Source organism: Felis catus, chromosome A3 (assembly GCF_018350175.1).
Source record: "Felis catus isolate Fca126 chromosome A3, F.catus_Fca126_mat1.0, whole genome shotgun sequence".
NCBI classification, from domain to species: Eukaryota; Metazoa; Chordata; class Mammalia; order Carnivora; family Felidae; genus Felis; species Felis catus.
Window position 1 is genome coordinate 103,639,012 of NC_058370.1, and position 16,919 is coordinate 103,655,930.

Here is a 16,919-nt window from a genome sequence, read left to right on the forward strand (position 1 = left end):
TTTTTTTTTTTTAATTTTTTTTTCAATGTTTATTTATTTTTGGGACAGAGAGAGACAGAGCATGAACGGGGGAGGGGCAGAGAGAGAGGGAGACACAGAATCGGAAACAGGCTCCAGACTCTGGGCCATCAGCCCAGAGCCCGACGCGGGGCTCGAACTCACGGACCGCGAGATCGTGACCTGGCTGAAGTCGGACGCTTAACCGACTGCGCCACCCAGGCGCCCCAAAGGCCTTCCTTTTTATGTATGGCTTAAAATACAGAGAAAAATGCTCCTTGCTTTAGAAAACACAACCTTTTCCGTTTGCTTAACTTCTCACCCTTCTCTTATAGGTGGGCCCCCAGTGGTTGGAAGGGGAGCATTCGTGCTGTCCGCCCTGCATAAAAGCTCAGACATTTGGGCTGTAAGGGAAAGAACTTAACGCAGGAAGTAAGGGCTGTAAGGGAAAGAACTCAACTTAACGGCGTTGAGAAAGAAATCCACTGGCCAGTGCCTGCAAAGTCCAGGACTGGCTTGACTCTATGACATCAGCAGGACTGGATGTCAATCGCCCCATCGCTCTTGAGGGGGGGGCTCTCCACTAGCTGTGGCTGTGAGCTGGCTGCCAGCAGCTTAGCTCAAAGACTGTCTTCTGAGCAGCCCGGGTGACAGGCATGGGGACGGCGTGACAGGACCATCCGCCCATCCTGGACATTGGACCTGGGGCATGGGATGTGCTAGTTAGTGGTTCTGGGTCACTCGCCCACCTCTGGACCAGGCAGCCCACCAAAACGGCGTGAGCTGGTCCTGGAAGGACGCCGGTGCCGGAGAAGGAGGATCAGATCCTGAAAGGTGGTCACAGCAGGTGCCCCCCACGCCCCGCGCCCTGCTCTTTCCTTGACCTTCTACACCTTGGTTCGTCTTTCCTGGAAGTGCAACATGCAGCTGTTCCCTTGCCAAACTTGCCACCCTGGTCAAATGGCTTCGCTTCTCCATGCCCCAAACGAAGATGTTGAAAGGACCTTTTGCATGGGGTTGTTGTGAGGATTCACTAAAATAACAGGCCTCAAGCATCTGGCACCTGGCGCCCAGCAACTCACTGCTCATTTGCTCAACGAGGTTAAAAGGTTCTGATCGCTGTGTCCCAGGACGGAAGGACCCCTCCCTCTGCAGCTCCAGGGGCGACTCAGTGCGTTAAAAAAAAAAAAAAAAAGGAGGGGGGGGGGCAACTGGCAGGTGAAAGGCAGACAGGAAGAGCAAATAAGAAGTCAAATTACTTCTTCGTAAGACACCTTGATGCTCTAAGGACAGCCTGTTACAAGCGGCCATCACTCTGGGAAAAGAAATTGGGGTCTCAGAAACCAGACCCTTTGAAGAGTAAAGCCTCTCACTTTGGCCGGCCTCTGTGACAATTCTCATTGAACATTGCCCAGAAATAAGTTTTGATGGCACGTGCTTCTCATGCGGATGCTCCCATGTTCGCAGTTTTTTTCTGAATGATCTTTACCAATAAACCTCTCTCGTGTCCTCACCCTATCTCTGTTCTATTTACGGAGCAAGAGAACCCCAATTTTATCCAGGGAGGTAATGTGCCCGACTAAAAGACTACATTTTCCGGGCTCCTTTGCAGTTCACTGTGGCCATGTAACTAATTTCTAGCCAATGGGATACAAGCAGAAGTATGGAATTTATAGGAAGGTAAGTTAAAAGGAACTGATTCAGTTGCGGAGATATTCTCTTCCTCCTTCATCGGGCCATAGATGGGAGAGCAGGAACTCCGGCAGCCTCCTTGTGACACTGAGAGCAAAAGCCAGAGCTAGGGTTGTGGAACAGAAAGGCACGAAGAAGAAAATTCTGTAAGTCTTTTCTATGGGTATGTAAACACTTGTGTTTTATGCTTCTGTCTTTGGAGTTTTCGGCCAAATGCAGCTAAATACAATCCTAGCTTGAAACATGATTCATCCCTCAGCAACCCTTGGCTGATCTTCACCCTCTGGAGAAGAGTAGAAATGCGTGCATGCCAGTATCCTGAATAATCTTGGCCTCCTCAGGACCTGAGAAGGGTTCCCATGGACTTTGGACCCCATGGGGCCTTAGGGTAGGGCCCAGGCTACTTCCCTCCGGTGAAACAAAAACACTTTCTCTTTGCTCTGGGAAGGATTTAAGATGCATTGACCTACCTCATCAAATCTTACAATGCATGTGATTTATTTTTCCGTGCTGGGCCCTGTTGGCTAAAACTGAACCACAATCATTTTACTGAATCGGTAAAGAAAACTTGTGTCAAACAGTAACTTACACCAGACGTGTGATTCTGTTTTGTAACAGTTTACAGTTGACCAATCACTTTCTGTGCATTATCACCACCCACAGAGAGAGAGAGAGAGAGAGAGAGAGAGAGAGAAAAGGGGATGGCTGTATCCGCTGTACCAGAACCTGGGGCTCGGTCACTCTGTCATCTTCAGACCAGCCCTGCCCTGGGTCAGACCAGGTGATGGGGACAAAATTTCACAGAAGTCCTTCCGAGAGTGGCCATGTTTTTAGAATAAGATATTGAAAACATTATCTTGACAGTGAAGTCAAAGCAGAGTTTATCTTCCTTAAGCTTCTTGCTGGTGGTTGCCAAAGGCATAGACACAACAATCCAGTCTCCTAAACTAGAAGGTAAGCGTCCTGTTCAGCATTGTACCAGTGTGACACAAATGACAAAAAACTCCGCTCAAACTAGCTTAAACAATCAAGGGGAGGTACTGGCCCGGGACAGTGAAAAATCAGGCAGAGGCTCCGATCTTGGACGAGGCAGTTTCCTGAGTCCCCGAAGCTCCAGTTTTGTACTTCTCCCCACATCATAGGATCCCAGAGGCTGTCCCTCCTCTTTCTCTCCACTGCTTGACTCCTCGTTCCATGTCCTGTGCCATCCGGGGAGGGCTGCTCTTGCAGGCTCCAGCAGAAGAGAGAGGGCTTCTGTCTCCTGGGAAGCTCGGCCAACGGTCTGACACCGAGTACCCAACACCGACACTCGGCCAACACCGAGTACCCATGGACTCGGGTGCCATGGGCCCAAAGTCAGGGCAAAGGAACAAGCTAATTGGCTTAAGCCAATGCGAGCCGACCCCTGAAATATGGGGTAAGGGGAATTCGCCCAACTAACATAGCTGGTGACGCTAAAGGGGGGCTTCCCAAAGGAAATTTCGGGACCTAAGCTTTAGGGTAGGGAACGGATATCAGTTGCCCTATTTGTCCGCCTCTGCTATTCACCTTACCAGTCACGTTGGCCGGCGTGGCCAGTGATGTGTGATCCTTATTGACGATTCATCGGCTCCCACGTGGAAACTTTTCACACAGCCTCCACTCCTGGGGTTAGCTCTGTATCACCGGCTTAGCTTCGTGTTAACCCAGCTTGCACAGAGCTTGTCTCCTGAGAAATTATTTAAATCTCACTAAACTGTAATGAGCCAACTTCTGGGCTAATTGTCCCCTGCTACAGTGAGGGTATCAGAGGGTACAGCAGGATAGAAGGTCTCAGAAATGAATCTGACGTCACTTTTCGATGTAAAGTACAATGTTCCTGAGGACAATGTCAAACCACCCCTTCCCTACCTTCCGTATGTTGATGGTTGCCCTGGCTCCTTTTCTTTGTCCCGTAATTAATCATTCTACAGCTGTCCATCTTAAAGAGAAAACAAGAAGCTATCAAATCCAAGCCCCATGCAAAGCAAGAGACCTCTGCATGGATCCCCATGAGAGACCCGTGCTTGCTTTCCGGGGGCCAAAATGCCCACCAACATCAAGAGAGGTCCCGAGGGCTCGAGTGTGGCCCCAAGTTCCTTACGTTAGTTAGTCCGAATCTTTTTCTTTAGACGGTATGGTCATTGAGAGGCAGGTGACGTGCTATTCCAGAGGGCAAAATCGGGACACATCCTGATGTGACATCCATCAAGTTTGTGCAGAGAGATGTCACAACCCCCACAAGACCTTATCCCTTGCAGGCCGCACATGACCATCTTCTCCAATTATTTCATGCACTTCGAGGTTTCCAGCAAATCTAAACACAACGATTGACACTCTCAGGACACAGTTGAGGTTATTTCACTTTGTTTTGACTTTGCTTAGCCTCAATACCATTTTTCCACATTTTTGGGGTCCTAATAGCTTTTTTTCTGTTAAAAAAAAATTGCCGGTAAGCCCACCACCTAGAAATAACCACTAGAAGGAAACAAATCAAAATTTTAGCCATCTTTCTTCTGTACGTAAAATAATATGTGTGTCGGGGCGCCTGGGTTGAACAACTGACTCCTGATTTCGGCTCAGGTCATGATCCCTGGGTGGTGGAATCGAGCCCCGTGTCAGGGTCCACACTCAGCACGTGGATTCTCTCTCTCTGCTTAAGATGCTCTCTCTCTCTCTCTCTCCCTCTGCCTCACTCCCCCATGCATGTGTTCTCTTTCTTTTCTCTCTCTAAAATAAAATCAAAAAAACTTTTTTTAATGTGTGCACTTTCCTTTACAAATATGAGGCTTGTTACACTTACTTTCATTAGGAAGTAGTCTTTTACAGTGTACCTAGTGTCTGCTTAGCACTTGGTCTCATAAATGTATCATGACTTATCTAGCCATACCCTGCTTGCTTACCTCTAATTAGAAAAGATTCCTTGAAGTGTCACCACCGGGCTAGAGTAATCTCACCCAATCCCCCTGACAGCCCCGTCAGACAGGAAATATGATTATCTTCAGTTTACTGTGCGGAAGGTTAAGTAAACTACTCAGGGAGTGCCAGTGGGGAGACTCTAATTAGCACTCCCACCTACATGGTTGCCCTTGTCCCCGGACCCTTGGATAAATTGTTATCTTTTTTTTTTTTTTTATGCTATCTTGAAAGAGAAATGTTAGCTTACTGCTTTTATTTGCATGTATCCGGTTGTTTGCAAGTTTGAGCATCTTTTGATTTCTTACGGAACATTTGCATTTCTTTCCCTTCGCGTTGCCTTATCGTGTTTTTGCCCATTTTTCTGTTAGTCTTACGCTAGGCACGCGCCTCAGTGATTGTGCAATTCACCCGCTATCTGTCATGTATGTTCCCGGGTTATTTCTGTGCCTTTGAGTTTTGTCATGGTGACTTAGGACGGAGAAACTTCAATATTTCTATATCTGCCAATTATTTTCCTCTGTGACTATTCCCATGAATTTCACCCATAGGAAGTTTGCATCTCTCCCAGGTGCAGATACATGTCTTACTTTTCTTTTCTTTGACAATGAGTTCATTTTCCACATTTAACTCTCTCACCTATCTGGAAATTACTGTTAATTTTCTTCTCGAAAGGTCAGCCCAGAAGTGCCCGAATAAGCTTGAGTGGGGTGGCCGTACCCATGACCTGTTCCATCACACCAGGACCTGGATGTGCTCGCACAGGACTGTCACTCGTGATACCTGGATGGGCCCCTGCAGGGAGCACACCCAGGCGTTATACTTCCGTGGGTACAGGTTGGCTTTTAGCACTCACGTCCTTTACTGAGATTAATCCCATGGCAACTAAAACTGCCAGACTTTTCTTTTGTTCCACGGGTGAGGGTGCAACTTTTAGAGAAACATCTCTACCACTTGCTATAAATTTGGATGTAACCCTTTGATGTAACAGTATGCCTCAAGTGGATGTCATTTGGTCTTCGACTTTTCATCTTGTTGCATGATTTCCACGTATAAGGTCAGGTGCCTGGAATATACTGGCCGACACCTAGTTCTCTCCCTTGAGAACTGTGTTCTACTTCTCGGACCACTCTGTTTCCTTAGCTCTCTTGCGTACTGTTGTTGGACATTCGGGCTATTCCCTGCTCTCATGGTCACATAGGCAGCTGACAAAATAGTTTCTACTCAGCACGTTCTTCCGTGTTTCATTTTTAACTTTCTGTGTTTGTATTGATACCTATTCAGATTCAATTTGTGCTGATGGTCTGGCCTCCTATTCCATCCAGTTGAAATGACTTTATGTCATTCATGATTTGCTTATCTATTGCATTTTGGGGGTGGGCTCTTACACCCATTGTATGATCAAGAAAGACGTTGTACCTCCAAGAGAGGAAGCCTACAGTATGCAGAGAGCAGTTGGTGGGTAAGAATTTGCATCTGTCCCCAACACTGATACTCTTGGCCATGATGCTGCTCTGATTCTGCCCCATCCGTGGCATCAAAGGACGTTCCAAGATACCAACTGCTCTGCTGACATTATTTTAGGTACACAATGCTTACCAGATGCACCTGTTTAACCACAAAAGATTCCTAGTTGTTTGGGGAGACTTGAACCCGTGTTGTCCCTCGCATTCTTTTTGAAATGTTTGCAAGCCACATGGTCTATAATTCTAGACTATTCCCCCAGGGATTGCCATAAAGCAATCTATCCTTTTACGGTGTTTGAGAATGGACAGTTTGCTTAGGGGCTAGCTTCCCAATATTTTTATCAGTGTGCTTCTCCGAGGTCATCTGAGAACTTTCCTCTTTGCCTGGGCTGAAGCCTGACTCGTTTAGTGTATCCGAGTGTTGTCTCACAGTCCTGGGTTCTACCTTTTTCAAGATCACCTGAAACACTAGAAAAGCAGGAGGCTAACTTGAAATCGCGGGCCGTCTTTTTTGTCAAGTCTTTACATGTTAGCACTTTCTCCGCGCACAGCCCTATCCCTTTCTTGCGCTCTTCAAGTAGCTTTAAAAAGCCGTGTGAAATCATGGTCCGTTAGTAGCTTTCTGCTTATTCTGGGCTTTAGCCTTCTCGAAGCTGTCCTCAGAAGGGCAGTCCCTTCATGCACATTCTCTTTGATTCTGTGCCCCCCCTTTCACATTTTAGGCATGCTTCTCTAAAGATCTGAGATCACCAATGACCACCTGTGGTGGCCTCATTGGTTTTTGGGTTTTTTTGTTTTTTTTCTACGTGTTTCCTCTCGTGTTGTTCCTCACTGGGATTAGTCACGTGAATGAGCAAAATTGAGGGTTTTCTCTCAGTCTCTTTCCTCACTCGGTATCTGTGCATTTGGACACTTGAGCCCCAGTCCTTCAGGTTAAGATTGGGTGGCACTAAGGAATTTTGTTTAATCTCTCCGGGCCTTGTTTTCTTTATGCCAGATTGGGGATGATAACAGCATTAACCTCCTGGCGTTGCTATAAGGGAAATAATGCATAGTTAGGTCCTTAGTAGTATTATTATCTACCTATTATTGAAACCCTTTGTGGTTACAAGTGATAGAAAGCCAACGCAAACTGCTTTAGACACTAAAAGATTCTATTGGCTCAGAGGATTTTCCCCAAGGGCTTGCCTTCAAGCAGAATCTAAGTCACCCCGGCCTTAGGCGGAGCTGAGTTCAGAGGTCTGTTAATGTCACCAGGACCTGAGTCTCTCCATTTGGCTTTGCTGCTGCTTCACGTGGAGGCAAGATGGTCGCAGCAGCCCCAGGCCCCTGTCTCCCTTGGGCCCCCAGCCTGGCAGAACCATCCTGTTTCTTGGCTTCCTCTTGGAACTGGCCCCATGCCCAGAGCAGTGGAAGCCAAATTCTGAATTGGGGAGATTTGCTTTCCCAAGACGGAGAGCCCAGGAGCCTTCCTGACCAGGAGTGATTTCGCTGACACTCTTGGGCACCTCCTCCACTCTGAAGCTCACAACTAGGACCTTTCAAAGCAGCTCTTTTCCAGCAGGACGGACCCCACCAGAGTGCAGAAAGATGACCTTGAGCCCTGGACACAAGTCCTTGCTTCTTACTCCCTCCTTGACTTGTCTAGGTATTTTGGGCTTTGACCTACATCTCTGACAGCAGCTAGACTCCTTCCTGGGCTCCACACAGCTTCGTCTTGGTGGCTGGGAAGCACCTTTGCCTTTACCCTTTGACCCCCGCCTGTGCCTGCCAGCTGGGTTTTCCACACCTGGCCATTGACCTTGAAGTCACCCTTCTAAGACACGCCTGGCCATTCATGGCGTTTATGGTGTAACACTTCCGTCACATATGGCGCTGGGTACCGTTGGTTTTTTTTTTTTTTTTTTTTTTTTTTTTTTAGTAACTTAGAATCCGTGCGCCCTTCCTTTGCACAACTGTGTGTTCCTCTGTGGCGTGGTCTTGACCATCGGGCAGTCCTGGTGGGCGGGGAGTTCAGGTGCTGTCTCCCTGTCTGGAAGCCGAAGGGTGTTGTCCCAGTGCCCTTTCCTGTCCCAGAGCGGAGCTGAGCAGCCTCAGAAGGAGTGACCGCGGCCCATCCCCACCTCGCAGAGGCACCTGACACACTTGTGCTCCCTCCCGGCCTGAACCCCGCGCTCCAGCTCAGAAAACCGCTCTCCTGTGAGCCCCTCGACAACGTCCCACACATTCCCCTTTTGCTTGAGTCAGCAAGAGTAGTTTCTTTTCAAGAACCCTAGCTGATATTCTTGTGCTGTGCCTCGTCGTTTCTGGTTTTATAGATTTATTTGGGCTTTTTTTTTTTGTTGTTGTTAATTCCTCCCTCTGAAGTTTCTGTTTAAACTCTTTCTGGTCACACTGGCAGGTCTCCTGCCGCATGTTCTCAGATTTGGGTTAGTACATCCTGCTTCCTGCCAGGACCCCGCTGCTCCGGGGTGGATCTGGGCTGCGGTCCAGCAGACACAATTCTCCACTCTGACACCATCTACATGCCCAGATGTTCCCTCCGTATACTTCCTCCCTCCTCCTTTCACTTCCAAAGTCACGAACTTCAAGTGAAGGGAGAAATGAAAACACCACCTGTACCACCAATGCCTTCGGTTTCCTCCTCCGAACTTCAAAGTGCGTAGAAACGTACTGGATTGAGACTCAAAGGCTCACCGACTACCACCCTTGGAAGAAAAGTTGGAAACCATCACAGGCCTTTGCTCAAGGGCCATCTCTGACCGACGGGCTATGGCTGGCTGGGTTTCCCACCGGGGCAGGGTAGGAAGGTGTCCTGAGGGCTCCACAAGGCCTGCTCGGAAGTTGCAAAGGAAAAGCCCAGTGGAGGGGCTGGTGAGTTCCCCTCCTCCAACACCCCCCTCTGCACATTACAAATGAGACTGAAGCACACACGGATCAAGTTGTCTAAACTAGAGAAGAAGCAAGGGCGGTTCTGGGGATAGATTCTAGGTTGTCAGGCCTTTCCTATTTTTCTTTTAAATTAAAAAAAATATATTTATTTATTTTTGCAAGATGGAGAGACAGAGACAGGGGCAGAGAGAGAGAGAGAGGGAGGCACAGAATGGAAAACAGGCTCCAGGCTCCGAGCTGTCAGCACAGAGCCAGACACGGGGCTCGAACTCACAGACCATGAGATCATGACCTGAGCCAAAGTTGGATGCTTAACCGACTGAGCCACCCAGGCGCCCCAAGGCCTTTCCTGTTAATGACAATGATGTCTCTTTCATGCTGGAGTCCAGTCATATATGAGGTCATCAAGGGCCACTTGCTGATTGCCTGTTATGTGGTCCATACTCAGCCACTTCTGGACACCCTGGCGGGAGCCGGCTATGCCTCTGAGCCTATGGATAATCCTTCTGGAGAACTTTCAACATCCCACTTTCCATGCCCTGGGGCCAGCATGGGCTGGGGGGAGGGGGCAGCGCACAGGATCTCCAGGGTCTGGAGGGCACCCTGGGAGCTCACCCATTAGTTGGGACACTATGAGACCGCAGCCAGCAAATTTCAGGGACCACCGTCCCAACAGAAACATACCCCGTTTCATTCCAAGTGGGGAGAAAACAAACGGGCAGGTGAACCTCCCCCAAGTGCTAACGTTCATCACACTTGAGATGGTGAGTCGGATCCAAATCCAGATCTGGCATGACTCATTAGAGCTGGCTGTGGGGAGACGGGGACGGATTGTCTTCACCCTTCCTGTACAGCCAGGTCCTTATTTAAAAGTCCATCCTATTTAACTGTCAAGGTGGGAAACTTCATAAAAGCCAAAATGCCTAGAAGGAGCAAGGGAGCACGCTCACGGGTGATAAGAAGCTTACGGAAGCAAATAGCTCAGGGAATGGGGCGGCTACCCCGCAAGCATTCACCCCGCAGTCCCCTGGGAGAGGGGCATTGCTCGTGGGCCAGGAGCTCCCGAGTGGAGTTTCCTGATAAGGAACAGAGAATGGCTCTGGGAGAAGCAGTCCATAAGGACCCGGGACCCCTAGTCCTCAGTGGCCTTAGTGATGGGCGAGCATCCTGTTTTATTAAAAGCCTGTTGCTGGCAGGGAAAGCCGTCTGCCTGCTGTGCGGGCAGGGGCCCAATATCGCTGCGGGCAATTCCAAGCCAGTACTTCAAGCTGAAATCAAACCAGGAAAGAACAGGACTGTTTTTTAGCTGATGAAGCAGTACTTTTTCTTTCTTTCTTCTCTTTTTTTAACAGTTCTCTCTCGCCTGGCTCCACTGTGTACATTTTGTGTGTGCGGGCATGCATGCGACATTCTTCACCGGGCTGCAGCTGGGGCTCAGTCCTGGATGAGCCCACCCCTACTTGCTCCTCCCTCACCCCCCCCCTCCTCCCTGCGCTGCCTCACCCCGGTGTCACAGGCCTACCCAGCCCCCAGCCCCTTGGTAGAGGCGGGGAGCAGAGGGAGGCTCAGACTGTGGCCCGAGGTTATTTACAGGGTGGGGGTGGGGGAGGGAAGAGAAATTCACTGCTTTGTTTATCTTCGGAGTCTGGAAACTCGACAGAATTCATCCATTTCCAAGGAAGCCTGCATGTGCAGGCTTCCAAAACGAAAAAATAAAAGGAGATTCACTTCAAAAGAAACTAAGTGAAAAGCTGTTTTCTTTGTGAGCTGATTTGTTTATTATTATTGTATTTTTTTAACATGAGGTTTGCTGAAAGCAGGCAAAGGGAGTCTTTTTTTTTCCGTATTTTTATTACATTTTTACTCTCATCCTCTGTTGCCTTATCAGTGAGGAGGGCAAATAATATTTTAAGAGACTGATAGAAGTATGTTCTCACTCATCTCACACGGCTATGGGAAATCGAGGTTCTGCGTAAACGTTCACAATCACGTTTTCTGCTGAGGTTATAGAGGACTGAGAGTCTTCCATTCGTGTTTTAATCCAATTCACTCAAATTGTCCCACTTTTACAAATGAAAAACAGTGTGCTTCAGCCCAGCTCTTTACGACTAGTTTTTTTAAAATAATAAAAACAATTTTAATATGCTGGATGGTTGTCTGTACATGATTTCTCTGGGTCTTTTGACAATTTGGAGTGAATGGTGCCCATAGCAAATATAGCATGTTAATTTACTGGCCTCTTTTTAACCCTGCACTCAAACAATAAACTTTTCATGTGGTGCCAAAAAACAGTATATGTTTTGAAAAAAAAAATTTTTAAAGACACAGTCAGTGGAGAAAAGATTTCTGAAACAAACGTAAAATGTACTTGAAAACGTGTGACTTCACATGCGAACATTCGATTTCATATATCTTCAAATATAAATATTCGATTTTTAAAGTTTCTATTATTTACCGCATTATATGAATCATTGTACTGATGTAAGCCTAAAATCATGTAAACTTACAAGTGTTGCTATGTATTTTAATATCTTATGGGATTTGTTTATGGGAGTTTCAAAATCTTGGGGAGAGGTAGTCTATGGCGCAAAAAAACAGTGGCATGACTCATGTTAAGTCTGATCTACTCTTTTCTAAACTGTGTCTTTTAGGTAAAAGATATGTAACAAATTGGATTTTTTTTTTTTTTCTCCACTCTCTGATTACTTAAGAGAAACTAGGGGATTATCTTTATGGTGAGGAAAAGGGCACAGAAGGCAGTATTTTTCTTTTTTTAAAGAGGGGCAGGGCTCGGTTTTCTGCTTACTCTGCCTTTGCTGGTAAATTTAAAACATTAACTTCAAGCTTCGATATTGTGCTTTCTTGTGAGTCACTGGGCCAAAAGCCCATCCTATATTGTCAGGCAAGGGTCCAAGATGAGAAATCAGTAGAGCACAGATATAAGAAGTCTTGGCCTGTGCAGCTAAACAATCGTCATGAAGAAAGTTCCATTCTTGCCGTGGGAATCCATTTCTAGATAAATGTAGTTGAAGCCTTTCAGCGCCAGAAGGAAACTTCTGCAAGAAATAGGAAGAACTCAGAGAAAACCATTTTCCATGCTACAGACAAGTATTAACACTACTGATCAACATTTGGTCCAAGAAAGAAATGATTACCTGTTTCGGCTTTCAAAAGGAATTCAATATCCTGTTGACTACAGAGCGGGCTCAGAGAAATGGGACTACTGAGTAATGCAATCGATCCCTTCCAAGAAGGAGAAAGAGGGTGTAGCTTGGACCACAGGAAGCACCATTGATAATATTTTTTTTCTGTTTCTGGAAAGTCAACCAGGAAAGAAAGTATGTCTGAAACATTTAGAAAATAGGCTGTCCTGCCTCTGGTTCTGGAACGAGATGTCATAGGATCAGTTTTCCCTACTCCATTTCTCCGAATACAACTAAATTCCCTGAAAACTATTCCACAGACAATGGTAAAAGAAATCTGAAAGTTGGAAAACAAAACAAAACAAAACACGGTGGACTGGAAAGAAACCTCAAGACTTGAGAAGCAACTTTCTGAGTTCCCTGGATTTTCTTTGTATTTCCCATGTACCCTGATCTGGGCACAGGAGGGGCTTGCAATCTGGAATCACCAATAGGCACAGACAAGAAAACAACAACAAAAAACGAAACCCAAGAATAAATATCCTCCTCTCTCTGGTCAAAGTTCAGGAAAGGGAAAATCCAACAGAGGCCCAGTAAGAAGTTCCAGCCCCCAACTACAATCCAGGGTCCTTGCAAACAGTCTCATCTGTAGGCAGTGGGGGCGGCGGCAGCAGAAACAGCAAAGCCCCAAGCAGTTCTGGCCTCTGGTCCACAACTGAGACATCAGCGGGTGGCTTGATCCACCCACAGCAGCAGCAGTGAAGCCCCATGTCTCCCTGGCCTTGACCCAGTAGCCGTAAGGAGACCCAGGCCCAGCAGCTACTTCCCGGCTCCCAAGGGCTGCCCAGCAACAGTCTCCTAACATAATAATCACATAAGAAAGCAATACAAAGTGATATATTAAAAAATATAATAATTAAATCAAAACGGAACTCTAAGAAATGTGCAGGCAACCCACAGAAAGACAAGAACAAAGGAACAGAAGAATGAGAAACAGAAGGAACAAACAGAAAACAAATGATACAACGCCAGACTTAGCCTTAATAGATCGCTAGATACCTTGAATGGAAATGGTCTCAATACACCAATTGAGAGACAGAGATTGGCAGGGTGGATTACAAAACGCGACCCAACTATATGGTGTTTATGAGAAACTCACTACAAATTTAATGACACGAGGAGACTGAAAGCAAGAGAAAGGGAAAAGATATACCAAGCAAGTATTAATCAAAAGCATGAATGGCTACGTTAACATCAGACAACATAGACTGCAGAGCAAAGAAGCTACCATGGGCAAAGAGGATTATTCCGCTAAGAAAAAAAATAGCTCTCCTGTGAACCAAATAACAGTTTCAAAATATCGAAGCAAAACCTAAGACAGCTGAAAGAAAATTAGACAAATCTGCAATTGCCTTTGGGAGCTTCCCACCCCCGCCCCCACTCCCACCCCCGCTCAGAAACTTTAGGACCACTAAAGAGAAAATTAGACCACCACCACCAACTACAAAGATCTGATTGGCATTTATAGGATGCTCAGTCAACAACCGCAGAACATCTGTCCTTTCAAAGGGCCCATGGAACATTCATCAGGGTAGGCTGTATCCTAGATCATAAAGCGAACCTTAACAAATTCAAAATAATTAAAATCATAGAGTGTGTTGTCTGACCACAATGGAATCAAACTATAAATCAAAACAGGAGGTCAACAGGAAAATTTCCAAATACTTGAAAACTAAACAATAAACTTCTAAATAATTCGTGGGTCAAGGAGGTGATCTCAAAGGAAACTTTAAAAATCATAGCACTGAATGAAAATGAAAATATGTTCATTTTCATTTTCATTCAGTGCTATGATTTTTAAAGTTTGTGAGAGGCAGCTAAAGCAATGTTGAAAGGGAAATTCATGGCACTAAAAGCTGCCTTGGAAGAGGAAGTATCTCAAATCACTAATCTAAGTTCCTACATCAAAAAATTTACAAAAAGAAGAGCAAAATAAATTCAAAGCAACCAGGGAAAGGAGATAATAAAGAGCAGAAATCAATGAAATTGAAAGCTGGAAAATAGAAAAAAACCATTGAAATGCCAAGACGGTTCTTCAAAAAAATAAAATAAAATAAAATTAGTAACTTCTAGCAAGATTGGCAAAGATAAAAAGGAGACACAGATCCCGATCCCCAATATCAGAATTGCAGGAGATACCACAATAAATTTTGCAGCCATTATAATGATAATAAAAAATACTACAAACAACTTTATGTTCATAAATTCAACAACTTAGAAGAAATAAGACAATTCCTCTAACACCACAAACTGCCAAAACTTAGCCAAGATGAATTGGATGATCTACTCAGTTCTTTAACTGTTGAAGAAATTGAATGTGCAATTTAAATGCTCCACAAAAGAAATCTTTAGGCCCAGATGGCTTCACTAGAACATTTTACGATTCAAAGAATAATTAATGTTATTTCTATATAATCTCTTCCAGACATAAGAAAGGATAAATCACTTCCCACTTCTATATATGAGGCCATCATTGCTCTGATACCAAAACCAACCAAAGACAGTACCCTCCCCCCAAAAACCCTGAAGACTAATATCTCTCATGAACTTAGATGCAAAAATCATCAACCAAATTTAATCAAATCCAACGATGTATATATAAATAGTAAGACACTATGACCAAGAAGCATTTATGCCAGCTATGCAATACTGATTCAATATTTGAAAATCAATCAATGTAATACACCATAGTGACAGGCTAAAGAGGAAAAATCATATGATCATATCAACTGATGCAGAAAAATCTTTTGCCAAAATGCAATAACCATTAATAATGAAAAAAACCTGTCCACGCACTAGGAATAGCAGGGAAGTTCTTTGGCCTCATAAAGAATATCTTCTGAACCCTGCATCAAGCATTGTATTTAATGGTGAAAGATTAAATGCATCTAAGATCGGAACAAAGATGTAGAACAAAGCGAAGATGTCTGCTCTAACTACTCTAACACACAGTATTAGAAGTTCTAACCACTGCAGGGGCGCCTGGGTGGCTCAGTCGGTTGAGCGTCTGACTCCGGCTCAGGTCACGATCTCGCGGTTCATGTCGGGCTCTGTGCGGAGCCTGGAGTCAGCTTCAGATTCTGTGTCTCCCTCTCTCTGCCCCTTCTCTGCTCACGCTCTGTCTCTCTCTGTCTCTCAAAAATGAATAAACGTTTAAAAAAAAAAAAAAGAAGTTCTAACTGCTGTAACAAGACAGGAAAAAGAAATCAAAGAATCAGTAAAACTATCTCTGATTGCAAACAGCATGACTGTCTGCATAGAAAATCCCGAGGACTCTGGGACAAATAGCTCGTCCTCCTTGCCTGGGCTGCATCAGTCAGGCAGGTATTTGCAGTTGTTCTCAGGGTTTGCCGCGGTAGACAGCAGCAGGGGGACTGAGAGCACAGCACGGGCATGGTAGGCCAGGGGGACACCCCAACTCCCCGACTCTCAGCTGTGTGCCGCCGGACACCTTCCTTGATCTCTCTGAACTTTGGGCCCCTCAACCGAGGTGGGGTTTGATGATAGAATCCAGAGCCTATAGCTGTTGTGAGTATTCAGCGAGAGCCGGTGTGCAATTGATCACTCTATACTTGCTGCCCGTCCTGCTACTGTGGCTGCTACTGAATGTGATGGTGCCATCTGTTGAGCTGCCCCCAGGCACTGTCACTGAAGCCAAGAGTCCTGAATTCCCCTGTTAGTGGTCCTGTGACTTGTCGACTCACCCAACCATTCTAAGCCTCACTGCTCTCATTTATAAAGTGGGGACGATAACCCCTCCCTCATAGGTTTCTTGTCAAGACCTATGAGGTCTTAAGACCAAGTGGAACAACGCATAAAAGTGTTTTGAGCCCTTGATAATAATAATAATTATAATTAATAATAATAATCATGGCCAGAATTTGTTGAGCACTCCCTGCTTGACACAGATCGCTTTTTGCCTACGACCTTTTACCTAATCCTTATAACGATGAATTGTTAGTCTGTGCAGTTTGGGAAACTAAGGCCCCAAGAAGTGATGTGTCCAAAGACATAATCTGTAAGGGATAGAATCCAAATTCAGACACCCAGAATCTGGCTGGGCTTTCATGCTTTCCAGAGAAAGTAAGCTAGTGAGGACAAGAACAGCTTGGCATGGGGGCTCACTTCCACTGGCAAGATGGGTACGATCTGGTGTGGGAGGCGCAGAGAGCAGTTTGTGACAGGCAGGGGGGGAACCAAGAGTCATCCTTGGCAATGGCCACTGGCTCCAAACTAACAAGCTGTCTGAGAAATGAGGTGCCCTTTGGTGGAACACCAGGTGGGACGTTAATGAGAGAGCCATCCTCCCCCCACCCCCATCCCGTTTCCTTGAAAGTTCCAACAATTAGGCTGAAGCAAACTACGTGCCCAGGTCTAAAAATAACTCCGTCACTTCCAATAAGGGCTCAGTCTGGGCTGAAGTCATTCTTTCAGGTGCAGCAAAGGAATGCTTGACTGTGCGTCATGAACTTAAAATAGGAGCAGGGTCAGAGGGCCAGCTGGGGCTCACAGATGCCAAGTGGGCAGTTTCTCAGCTGGTGTTTTCTAATATTTCCTGCTTTAAACAGCAGGTTTCTGCCTTTTTTTTTTTTCAGTTGAGAGGGGGTGAAAATGTATGTTTAAAACGTTCACTAGCTTTGCTTTCTCTCATCTCCACGTGTATTCTTTCCACCCGTCATTTGCATTCATTTTTACTGGCTGCTCATGCGTTGTCCTGAAATATACTAGGTACAGA

General features: G+C 45.8%; 1 long non-coding RNA gene across 8 annotated transcripts in view; it reads left to right on the plus strand.

Moving 5' to 3' along the window:
• LOC102901946 overlaps positions 1–16,919 on the plus strand; it is a 157,678-nt gene that overhangs the window by 130,075 nt on the left and 10,684 nt on the right. For 3 of the 8 annotated variants that reach the window (XR_006595745.1, XR_006595750.1, XR_006595749.1), the window contains exon 5: positions 333–1,510. The exons of 2 other annotated variants lie outside the window; for them this stretch is intronic. This is a non-coding gene — a long non-coding RNA (uncharacterized LOC102901946). Of the gene's footprint in view, positions 1–332; positions 1,836–10,333; positions 11,130–16,919 lie in introns of those variants that run through there. 3 more of the 8 variants (XR_006595746.1, XR_006595747.1, XR_006595751.1) reach the window with 3 other exon arrangements.